The sequence below is a fragment of the Arachis hypogaea genome, chromosome 16, assembly GCF_003086295.3.
Source record: "Arachis hypogaea cultivar Tifrunner chromosome 16, arahy.Tifrunner.gnm2.J5K5, whole genome shotgun sequence".
Lineage (NCBI taxonomy): Eukaryota > Viridiplantae > Streptophyta > Magnoliopsida > Fabales > Fabaceae > Arachis > Arachis hypogaea.
In genome coordinates, this window is record NC_092051.1 from 102,959,585 (window position 1) to 102,972,984 (window position 13,400).

Consider the following 13,400-nt stretch of genomic DNA (forward strand, 5'->3'; position numbering starts at 1 on the left):
GGTGTGGTAAAAGCTAAAGCTTTTTTTTCCATAACCATTAATGGCACCAAAGGCCGGAGAAACCTCTAGAAAGAGGAAAGGGAAGGCAAAAGCTTTCACCTCCGAGTCATGGGAGATGGAGAGATTCCTCTCAAGGGTGAATCAAGACCACTTCTATAAAGTTGTGGCCAAGAAGAAGGTGATCCCTGAGGTCCCATTTAAGCTCAAAAAGGGCGAATACCCGGAGATCCGACATGAGATCCGAAGAAGAGGTTGGGAAGTTCTCACCAACCCCATTCAACAAGTCGAAATCTTAATGATTCAAGAGTTCTATGCCAATGCATGGATCACCAAGAACCATGATTAAAGTGTGAACCCAGACCCCAAGAATTGGCTTACAATAGTCCAGAGAAAATACTTAGATTTTAGTCCAGAAAATGTAAGGTTGGCATTCAACTTGCCCATGATTTAAGGAGATGCACACCCATACACTAGAAGGGTCAACTTTGATCAAAGTTTGGACCAAGTCCTCATAGACATCTGTGAAGAGGGCGCTCAATGGAAGAGAGATTCAAGAGGGATGCCGGTTCAACTAAGAAGACATGACCTCAAGCCCGTGGCTAGGGGATGGTTGGAGTTCATCCAACGCTCAATCATTCCTACTAGCAACCGGTCTGAAGTTACTATAGACCGGGCTATCATGATTCATAGCATCATGATTAGAGAGGAAGTAGAAGTTCATGAGGTTATATCCCAAGAACTCTACAAGGTGGCAGACAAGTCCTCTACTGTGGCAAGGTTAGCCTTCCCTCATCTCATTTGTCACCTCTGTAATTCAGCTGGAATTGACATAGAGAAAGACATACTCATTGATGAGGACAAGCCCATCACTAAGAAAAGGATGGAGCAAACAAGAGATCCCACTCATGGACAAGAGCGTGAGGAAACTCGTCATCATGAAATCCCTGAGATGCCTCAAGAGATGCAATTTCCTCCACAAAACTATTGGGAGCAAATCAACACCTCTCTAGGAGAATTAAGTTCCAACATGGGACAACTAAGGGTGGAGCACCAAGAGCATTCCATCCTCCTCCATGAAATTAGAGAAGACCAAAGAACCATGAGAGAGGAGCAACAAAGGCAAGGAAGGGACATTGAGGAGCTCAAGCACTCCATAAGATCTTCAAGAGGAAGAACAAGCCACCATCACTAAGGTGGACCCGTTCTTTAATTTCCTTGTTCTTTATTTTCTATTTTTCGAAAATTGTGCTTTATGTTTATTTATGTTTGTGCCTTTATTACATGATCATTAGTGTCTAAGTGTCTATGCCTTAAAGCTATGAAAATGAATCCGTTACCTTTCTTAAATGAAAAATGTTTTTAATTGAAAAAGAAAAAGAAGTACATGAATTTCGAATTTTAAAACAGTTTAATTATTTTGAAGTGGTGGCAATAATTCTTGTCTTCTGAATGAATGCTTGAACAGTGCATATTTTTTTGAATTTGTTGATTCATGAATGTTAAAATTGTTGGCTCTTGAAAGAATGATGGAAAAAGGAGAAATGTTATTTGATAATCTGAAAAATCATAAAATTGATTCTTGAAGCAAGAAAAAGCAGTGAAAAGCTTGCAGAAAAAAGGATATATGCGAAAAAAAAGAAGAGAAAGAAAAAGCAAGCAGAAAAAGCCAATACCCCTTTAAACCAAAAGGCAATGGTGATAAAAAGGATCCAAGGCTTTGAGCATCAGTGGATAGGAGGGCCCACAGGAATAAAATCTTGGCCTAAGCGGCTAAACCAAGCTGTCCCTAATCATGTGCTTGTGGCATGAAGGTGTCAAGTGAAAACTTGAGACTGAGTGGTTAAAGTCGTGGTCCAAAAGCAAAAAGAGTATGCTTAAGAGCTCTGGACACCTCTAATTGGGGACTCTAGCAAAGCTGAGTCACAATCTGAAAAGGTTCACCCAGTTATGTGTCTGTGGCATTTATGTATCCGGTGGTAAAACTGGAAAACAAAGTGCTTAGGGTCACGGCCAAGACTCATAAAGTAGCTGTGTTCAAGAATCAACATACTTAACTAGGAGAATCAATAACACTATCTGGATTCTGAGTTCCTATAGAAGCCAATCATTCTGAACTTCAAAGGATAAAGTGAGATGCCAAAACTGTTCAGAGGCAAAAAGCTAAAAGCCCTGCTCATCTAATTAATACTGATCTTCATAGATGTTTTTGGAATTCATTGTATATTCTCTTCTTTTTATCCTATTTGATTTTCAGTTGCTTGGGGACAAGCAACAATTTAAGTTTGGTGTTGTGATGAGCGGATAATTTATACGCTTTTTGGCATTATTTTTAGTATGTTTTTAGAATATCTTAATTAGTTTTTATTATATTTTTATTAGTTTTTAAATAAAAATCACTCTTCTGGACTTTACTATGAGTTTGTGTATTTTTCTGTGATTTCAGGTATTTTCTGGCTGAAATTAAGGGACCTGAGCAAAAATCTTATTCAGAGGCTAAAAAAAGACTGCAGATGCTGTTGGATTCTGACTTCCCTGTACTCAAAGTAGATTTTCTGGAGCTACAGAAGCCCAATTTGCGTGCTCTCAATTGCGTTGGAAAGTAGACATCCTGGGCTTTCCAGCAATATATAATAGTCCATACTTTGCTCGAGATTTGATGGCCCAAACAGGCGTTCCAAGACAGCTCAAGAATTCTGGCGTTTAACGCCGGAACTGGCACAAAAGCTGGAGTTAAACGCCCAAACTGGCACAAAAGCTGGCGTTTAACTCCAAGAAAAGTCTCTACACATGGAAGCTTCAATTCTCAGCCCAAGCACACACCAAGTGGGCCCGGAAGAAGATTTCTGCATTAATTACATATTTCTGTAACCCTAGGCTACTAGTCCTCTATAAATAAGACCTTTTGCTATTGTATTTGAGAGAGATCTTTTGGACGTTTAGTCCCTAGACCTTGGGGGCTGGCCATTCGGCCATGCTTACACCATTATCACTTTTGTATTTTCAACGGTGGAGTTTCTACACACCATAGATTAAGGTGTGGAGCTCTGCTGTTCTTCATGAATTAATACAATTACTATTATTTTTCTATTCAACTCAAGTCTATTTCTTCTCCAAGATATTCATTCGCACCCAAGAACATGATGAATGTGATGATTATGTGACATTCATCACCATTCTCACCTATGAACGCGTGACTGACAACCACTTCCGTTCTACATGCAAACAAGCTTGAATGTGTATCTCTTGGGTTTCTAATCTAAGATTGGAACCTTCGTGGTATAGGATAGAATTATTGGCGGTCATTCCTGAGATCCGGAACGTCTAAACCTTGTCTGTGGTATTATGAGTAGAATCTGGGAAGGGATGACTGTGACGAGCTTCAAAATCGCGATTGTTGTGCGTGTGACAGACGCAAAATGATCAATGGATTCTATTCCAGCATGATCGAGAACCGACAGATGATTAGCCGTGCGGTGACAACGCATTTGGAACATTTTCACTGAGAGGACGGGAAGTAGCCATTGACAATGGTGATGCCCAACATAAAGCTTGCCATGGAAAGGAGTATGAATGATTGGAAGAAGGCAATAGGAAAGCAGAGGTTCAGGAGGAACAAAGCATCTTCATACGCTTATCTGAAATTCCAACCAAAGAATTATATAAGTATCTCTACCTTTACTTTATGTTTTATTTATCTTTTAATTATCAATTCTCCATCACCATCTGAATTTGCCTGACTGAGATTTACAAGGTGACCATAGCTTGCTTCAAGCCGACAGTCTCCGTGGGATCGACCCTTACTCACGTAAAGTTTATTACTTGGACGACCCAGTGCACTTGCTGGTTAGTTGTGCGGAATTGTGACAAAGTGTGATTCACGTTTAAGAGCTCCAAGTCCTTTGGCGCCATTGTTGATGATCACAATTTCGTGCACCAATTCCCCTTGGTTCTCATTATAAGCACATCATTCACCCTAAGTGAAAAACCATTATGTCCATTGATTGTATCTTTGATTAGCTTGGGTTTGTGTGAGTGTGTTAAAAATGTGTGGGGGGAATTTGTGGGAAACATTGGTAGTTAGTGCTTTGGGTGCTCATTGAAAATTTTTCGAAAAGTGAGAAAATACTCGAAGCATATGCATCTCCTTTTTGTCAAAAAAAATAGAAAAAATTAAATTAAAAAAATATATACAAATAATAATAATAATAATAATAATAATAATAATAATAATAATAATAATAATAATAATAATAATAATAATAATAATAATAATAATAATAATAATAATAATAATAATAATAATAAGAGATGCATATGTGGTTGAATTGAAAAGAAAATGCATGAGTGAATGTGAGAAAAGGAATAAATGGGTAGCTAGGATTGTTTTCTTATGTATATAGGATGATATATAGGATTAGGTGGGATGCTTGAGCTAATCAAAGATCCAACCTATTAGCCCACTTAACCATATTAATCCTACCCTTACCTAAGCCCCATTACAAACCACAAAAGCCCTCAGGATATTTGCATCCATGCATAAAATATTAGTTGATTGTTAGATGACTTGCAAATCTTTGAGAAACATGATTAAAGAAAGATTGAGTGATCAAATCTTACACACTGAGCGATGAGAGCGTATACACATCCAGTGAGGGTTTCAATTGCTCAATTCTATGTTTCCATTGCTTACTTTATATCTTCTTGCAAGTTGTTGAACTTAATTTTGAAAATTTTAAATCAATCTTTGGACATTGATCATTGATAACTGAGATTTGCTCGATGGTCTAAAATTTCTTCTTATAGAAAAGAATTACTCGTTGCAAGCATAGCTCCAAACCAACAAACAATTCTCACATCAAAAATTTGGTTGTCACATGTACAAACCCCAAATAAGAATTAACCGAAGTATTTAGACTTCGGGTCGTCTCACAAGGAATTGCAATGAAGTGGTTAATTATTGGCTATGAGAGAACAAGGGGTTTGATTGATAAAAGGGCAAGAAATTAAATGGGCAAGAAAAGTAGATCAAGTAAGCAATTAAAAAAAGCAAGTAATAAAGAGAGACATTCATGGCAAAGATTGAGAATATAGACTTTCTATCCTAGTCATGCAATGATTAATTCATCTTATTTAGTCAACTCCAACAAATGGAAGAAGGTATCATGTCATCTTCACATAGGGAGAATGTCAAACAAGACTAGTTAATCATGTCACAATAATAAACAAGAATTTATCTCATTACGTCATCCTCGAAGATGGAAGAAGGTATCATATTATCTTCACACTCGAAGAAAGTCTAACAAGACTAGCTAATCTCAATCCAAAGGTCCTAATCAACTCACTAAGTGAATTAGCAAGAGATTAGAGTTAATGGAAATAATACTAGCTAACAACTCTAGATCACCAACATAAGTTGGGTTTTCATGACTCAAGATTGCCTAATTACTCTTTCCAAGTCAAGAATGCTCAAAATCTACTCTAAAGCCCAACCAAGTATTTTGTCAAATAATTGGTGGGTATAAATGGAAAGCATGGTAAATATGCAAGAATTATAAATCTACTAACTACCAAGTGCAAGGAAAGTAAGATCACAACTCAATTCAACAATAAAAGAACATCAAACATTAAATTGCATTAAAAGGAATCCAAATCCAACAAGAGCATCCATGAACATAAAAGAGAGCATCAAAGGAAAATTAACACTACAAACCATGAAAATCAAAGAGTAGAAGCAAGAATTTATAAAGGAAGCAAGATGAAAACATAAGATTGAACATAGATCTAGAAGAGATTAACTTAACCTAACCTAATTCTAGAGAGAAGAGGGAGCTTCTCTCTCTAGAAACTACTCTACATGATGCTAACACTTCAAACAATTGCTCCCCCCCTTTGCTTAGGCTTCAATTCTGCATGAAATACACTCAGAAACAAGTTGGATTTGGGCCTGGGTAGCTCAGAAATCGCCCCCAGTGTTTTGCCTTTAAGTGGGTCACGTGCGAGCATCGGCACGTATGCGCCATGTGCGCGTGCGCGTCGATTGGCCATTTTCTCATCCGCGCATACGCGCCATGTACGCGTGGGCGTCGACATGCGATGCCACTTCTGCGCGCGCGCCTTGTACGCATGTGCGTCCATTGAAGTATTTCCAATCTTTGTTTCTTGATGCATCCTCCACTTTGTATGCTTTTCTCTTCATTTCTTCCATCCAATACTTGCCTTATGATCCTGAAATCACTCAACAAACGCATCAAGGTATCAAATGGAATTAAAGTGAATTAAAATCACCAATTTGAGGGCCTAAAAAGCATGTTTTCACATTTAAGCATAATTTAAGGGAGAATTACAAAACCATGCTATTTCATTGAATAAATGTGGGAAAAGGTGATAAAATCCCGTAAAATAAGCACAAGATAAACCACAAAATTGGGGTTTATCAAATCTCCCTACACTTAAACTAAGCATGTCCTCATGCTAAAATCAAGAAAGAAGCAAAGGGTATCAACATTTATTCAATGCAAACTAGCTAAATGTAACTACCTAGATGCAATCTATCCAAATGAATGCAATTGCTTGGTCAAAATCAATCAATCTCCAAGAATACATATATCAGCATAAGGGCTAAGGCCATATCAGTTAAAGAAAACCCATAATTGAATTGAATTATTGAAAGATTTTACGAACTTGCAAGAAAAGATGATCATGGGTGGAAACATGTAACTTAGCGGTCGAACCCTCACCGGATGTGTATCCGCTCTAGGAACTCAAATGTATAGGGTTGATTCACCCAATTCTCCCCTAATCATGCTTTCCAAAATTTGTTTTTCATCTAACAATCAATAATTACATTATGCATGCATACAATTATCATGAGGTCTTTTCCATAGGTTGTAATGGGGCTAGGTTCAAGGTAAGGATGCATATGATTAAGTGAGCTTGAAATTTGAATCTTTGATTAACTTAAACTTCCCACCTAACCTATGACAACCTATACAATTCTAAACAAATCTAACTACCCATTCTTCACTTTTCCACACACTCATGCATCCCCTTTAATTCACATTCCACATGCATTGACTTTTATTGAACTTTGCTTTGGGGCATTTTGTCCCCTTTAATTCACATTCCACATGCATTGATGTATTAATCATGTATTAATCATGTGTAAACCATATGCATTGATGTAAACCATATGGTTTACACATGATTAATACATGAGTATGTACCCAATTCCCAAGATTTTTCAACAAAAACGTAAACACACTTTTATCTCTACCCAATGTTCCCAACTTTCCCAAAATCAAATGATGAACACTCTCACTAGCCTAAGCTAATCAAAGATCCAAATTAAGGACATTTATTATTTTTCACTTAGGCTTGTAATGTGCTACAATTAAGAACAAATGGGTTAAGCATAGGCTCAAAATTGGCTAAAAATAGAAGATAAAAGGTAGGCTATTTGGGTAAGTGAGCTATTTGAACAATGGCCTCAATCATACAAATGCATGTACACACAAAATAATGGTCATAAAGAATCAAACAAATCAAGGATTATAATCATAGGAAGAGAATAATGCACACAAGAAGGAAAATAAGTGGTTATATATGATGTAACCACACAATTAGGCTCAAATCTCACATGCTTGTGTTCTTGGCTCAAGACATGATCCACAAAGTATATAATTTAAGCAAGTTCTAAAAAAAATTTCAATCAATTGGGATACCCTATAGATAAAATCCTTGGAAAATATCATGATTTTGACTAAGCTTATTATATACATATGCAAAATGAGAAAATGCGACTAAAAATCCTAAAATAAAATGCAAAAGTATTGGAATTAGAAACTTGTTATCCAAAAATGCCGAGTGGTCGGACGACCTCCCCACACTTAAAAGTTTTCACCGTCCTCGGTGCACTAAATGAGCAAGGGGGTACGGCGACTCTCCGAGTTGCCACCTTCATCTGGTAGGTCAACCGGTTGCTGCGTGTTCTTCCTCCCGCTTCCATTTTTGTTTATGATGCATCGATCATGAAAAACAAAATAAACACCGTAAGTTGAGAAAATACAAAAGCAAGGAAGCGTGAATTGTTGGAATGAGGTAAGAACCACTAGAATGGAGTGAGTGAATTAGTGTGACATTGATGAAAAATAAGTGTGTGGGTTCTAAAATTGCGCACTGTTTAGAATACGCACACACTAGTACAAAAATTTATGTCACAATTACACAAAAAAAAACATGCACTTCACTCATTCTAGTGTGCTTGAGATACTTTAAAAGACTTGTAGGCTAAAACAACCCAACAAGTAGTGAAGAAGCATAAAAGCATTCAAGCAAAAATCAAGCAATTGTGAAATTGGATAATGAATGGACATTGATTGCAACACCTAAGTGACATAGAGGTGGAACACATGAGTGCTATGGAACTTAGAGAAAAGAGTATAGAAGTGAAAATCAATCACATAGCAAGCATGGTCCACAAAGCTTGAAAAGCTCAAAAATATATCATTAGGTAGGCGCTCGACCCGATTTCACAATTCCAAAATCTCAATGCATGAAATAGGTATCATAAACAAGCATCTCCTAAAAAAATGCATTGGCAATGTACAATTGTCTAACAATAGATGATGAATGCATGGTGGCCAAAACATGCAATTCAAAGAGTTAAGATGCATGAAGGCAATGTAACATATACTTGGTATTCAAAAACATTGAGCATAAAAAGTTCCAAACCAAGTAACCAAATATAACCTCAACAAACAAATCCAATAATGACAATAAACAACAATGATGTTAAACTAACATCTTATTAGTAATAAGTAGCAGTAAACAGTAAATAAGATTAGTAATCCAACACTTATAATGGAAAACAAAAGTTAAACAAAAATTAAAATAACTAATTAACTAAAAAAAATGGTGTTATATGGTGTTTGGTAGTGTTGGATGATGTTTGAAGGGTGGAAAGAAAGGAAGAGAAGAAAGAAGAAGGAAAGAAATGGAAAGGAGATGAGAAACGAAGATAGTTGGATGCAGAACATTCCACGCGTGCGCGTCCGTGACGCGTGCGCGTTGATGGGTTATTTCAAGATTGACGCGTACGCGTGAGGTGCGCGTACGCATGCATAGCTTTGCGCGAGAGGCACAAAACGCGCACAGTGCAGGCACAACTCTCGAGAAAATGGCTGGGAAGTGGAAAAATTCAATCCACGCGGACGCGTACATGACGCGTGCACGTGGATAGCCGAAATTGCTTGATTCATGCGTACGTGTGGATGGTGCTCTATTTTTCAAAATTTTTCTATGCTTTTGCACCAAACCAAGCATTTCAAACCTCCAAACAGCTACCAAAACATCATAGAATCTTATTTAACCTACTAGACTCCCAGATAAACCCAACTAAGCAATCAAAACATGAAATTAAACCTAAATTACCAATATTTACAAAGAGGAAAAGGGAAAGATGTTACCATGGTGGGGTGTCTCCCACCTAGCACTTTTGTTTATCGTCCTTAAGTTGGACTTATGGGGGGGCTCTTCATCAAGGTGGCTTGTGCTTGAATCCATCCTTGAACATCCACCAATTCTTGGACTTTCACTGTGCTTCATCATTCAAAGTTAATAACTCCAAGCCTTGATGGAGTTCCTCACAAACCATAGGCTCCCAAAGTTGATTCTCCTTGTGTGATCCGAGATCCCACACTTTGTTTTCACACCCGTCTTCGAGTTGATCATGGTGATTGATAAACCCCATATTTAGGGTTTATCTTGTGCTTGATTTAGAAGATTTTATGACCTTTCACCCACATTTATCCAATGAAATAGCATGGTTTTGTAACTTCTCCTTTAATTGTGCTTAAGAGTGAAAACATGCTTTGTAGGTCTTAAAATAGCTGAATCTAATTTACCTTGATTCCATTAGATGCCTTGATATGTTTGTTAAGTGATTTCAGATTTAGGAGGCAAAGATTGGATCAAGGGAATGAAGGAAAAGCATGTAAAGTTGGAGAACTCATGAAGAAATGAGGAATCAAAAAGCTGTCAAGCTGACCTCTTCGCACTTAAATGACCATAACTTGAGCTACAGAGGTTCAAATGATATGGTTCTAGTTGCGTTGGAAATCTAACATCCGAGGCTTCGAAACGGTATGAGATTTGCCATAGTTTCTACATGTATGGTGACGCGTACGTGCACTGTACTCACACATGTCGTTGCTGCCATATGATCCACTTAAAGCAATACGTGGCCAGTGAATTCTAAAGCCTTGTGGGCCCAATCCAACTCATTTCTGATGCTATTTAAGCCAAGGATTGAAGGGGAATTAATATACTTTCACACATTAGTTTAGTTTAGTTTAATTTTTGGAGGGAAAGTTAGTTTTTAGAGAGAGAAGCTCTTACTTCTCTCTAGGATTAGGATTAGGTTAGATCTAGCTTAGAATTTCTTAGATCTAGGTTTAATTCATGCTTTGATTTACTTTTCTCTTTGTAATTCTTCTCCTTCTACCTTTCCTCTCTCTAGTTTTGCTTTTAATTCTTGTAATCCCTTGCTTTTATGTTGATGCATTTTTGTTTTTCCATTTTCCTTTAATGCAAATTTATGATTCATGTTCCTTTATTGTTCATTTAATTTGTTGTTGTTTAATTCCTTGCAATTGAGTAGTGTAGATTTACTTTCCTTGCAATTTTACTATGCTTTCTTTTTTTATACCTTCCAAGTGTTTGATAAAATGCTTGGTTGGATTTTAGTATAGAATTTTCTCCTCTTGGCTTTGGTAGAGTAATTAGTGACGCTTGAGTTATCTAATTTCTTTGTAGATTGATAATTAGAAGTTGCTAATTGATTTGGATACCACTAAAGCTAGTCTTTCCCTTGGGAGTTGGCTAGGACTTGTGGAATCAAGTTGATTCATCCACTTGACTTTCCTCCATGATTAAAGGTTAACTAAGTGGTAGTAATGGACAATTGTGGTCACAATTGAGGAGGATAACTAGGATAGGACTTCTAGTTCTCATACCTTGCCAAGAGCTTTGTTAGTTGTTAGTTTATTTTCATTGCCATTTACTTTTCATGTTTCTCACCCAAAACCCCAAAAATACCTCATAACCAATAACAAGAACACTTTATTGTAATTCCTAGGGAGAACGACCCGAGGTTCAATACTTCGGTTTATAGATTTTAGGGGTTTGTACTTGTGACAAACAAATTTTTGTATTAAAGGATTATTGTTGGTTTAGAAACTATACTTTACAACATTTCATTGGTGAAATTCTAGACCACACAAAAGTCCACTCATCAAAATGGCGCCGTTGCCGGGGAATTGCAATGGTATTATGTTATTGGTTATTGTATATATGTGAATATTGTGAATAGCTTGATTTTTGGATTGCTTGTTAATTTTTTCTAATTTTAGGACTTTGTTTCATTATTTTCTATTAGCTTTTGTTTCTTACTTTCTCTTGCTATCATGAATTCTCACTTTGGCTATGATTTTGGTTCTAATTGTGTTATAGGAAATGTGAACTTCAATGATGACACTTATTATGGATGGAACCAACAAAGATGGGAGGAGCCTCAAGAAATTGACCACTCCTATTGGCAACAACCTCTGGATACTTGTAGGTATAATTTCCATCCTAATGCACGTCAATTCAATGGCTATGGTGACTCTTTTTGTGATAATCAACTACCACCATCATATGCCTATGACTCTTATCCTCAACATGAACCTCAACCATTCTCACAAGCCTCTCATTACCAAACACCTTCCTATGATCCATATCCATCACATAACCAATCATCCCTACCATATTCTTATGACTATTATGAGCAAAAACCTTTGGAACCACCACAACCTTATCATGACTACTATGAAGAACCACCTCAATACACACCATCTCCATACCCTTACCAAGAAGAACCACCTTCCTACTATGAACCCTCTCTCCAAAATGATGAACCCTCTTATCCACCCCAAGCCCCAATAGATGATTCTCTCACCTTGCTACTTCAAGGCCAAGTGGACATGCATAGGAACACCCTAGAATTTGAGACTAACTTGACCAAGGTAGTGCATACTTTAGCCTACCAATGCTTGAACACTCAAGGTGCTTCTATAACCACATGTGAAGAATCAATTGAAGATCATAGCATGAAGGAGATAAGCAAGTTTCACTGACCTTTTCTTTACTGTTTTAGGATAGTTTCATGAATTTTCTTAGGAAATAAGCAAGTTTTGGGTAGAATTTCACTTACATCTTGATTCAAGCAAACATGGTGCACTTTACATGATTTCATGAGAATTATGCATGAATTATATGACAAATTAGATGATGCATGTCTCATGATGTGGATTAGAACTTTGATGCACTTTATTGCTTGATTTCAGGACAAAAGAAGCAAGAAAGAACCACATTAGCAGCCACATTAGTCTAACTAACGTGACCACTAACGTGGAATGGGAGCTAGCTTGCAACGTTAATGAGAAAAGTAATCGCCAATAACGTCCTCGAAGTCATCATAGCCCACGTTAAGAGTCACATTAACTAAGTTAACGTGAACTCTAACCGGGAAGAAAGAAAGTGGAGCCAACGTTAGTGACACTCACCTTTGTCACTAACGTTGGACCAAGCTCATATTGGCCACGTTAGCTTCCACGTTAACTTAGTTAACGTGGAATCTAACGTTGGGAAGCAAAAGAATGGCCAACGTTAGTGACACTCACCATTGTTACTAACGTTGGACTAAGCCACTTTGAGCTACGTTAACTTAGTTAACGTGGAAGTTAACGTAGAGAAAGCAAACAATCGCCAACGTTAGTGATACTCACCTTTGTCACTAATGTTGGAATGAGCCACAATGAACCACTATGAGCCACGTTAACTCCCACGTTAACTTAGTTAACGTGGAAGCTAACGTGGAGGGAAGGATGATGAGCCAACGTTAGAAGCCACGTTAACTTAGTTAACGTGGATTCTAACGTGGGGAGTAGGGGCATCTTGGAACGTTAGTGACAAAGGTAAGTGTCACTAACGTTCTCGAAGGATTGGCAAGCTTACGTTAAGAGCCACGTTAACTAAGTTAACGTGGACTCTAACGTAGGGGAAGGGAGGACTCTCAACGTTATTGGAAAAGGTGAGTCCCAATAACGTGTGCGAAGGACCAAGAGGCAACGTTAATGGTCACGCTGGTGCCACTAACGTTGAAGTTAACGTGGATCATCCCTGGGTTAGGAACGTTAGTGAAAAAGGTGATTGTCACTAACTTTCTTGAGTCCACACTCTCACTTAACGTTAACGCCACTAACGTCCTGAGCTAAAACACCCTGCCTTCTTCACACTTTCTCTCTGCAAGTAAAGCTAAGCCCACTGAAGATGGTAACTACTTCAAATTCAAGATCCAAAGG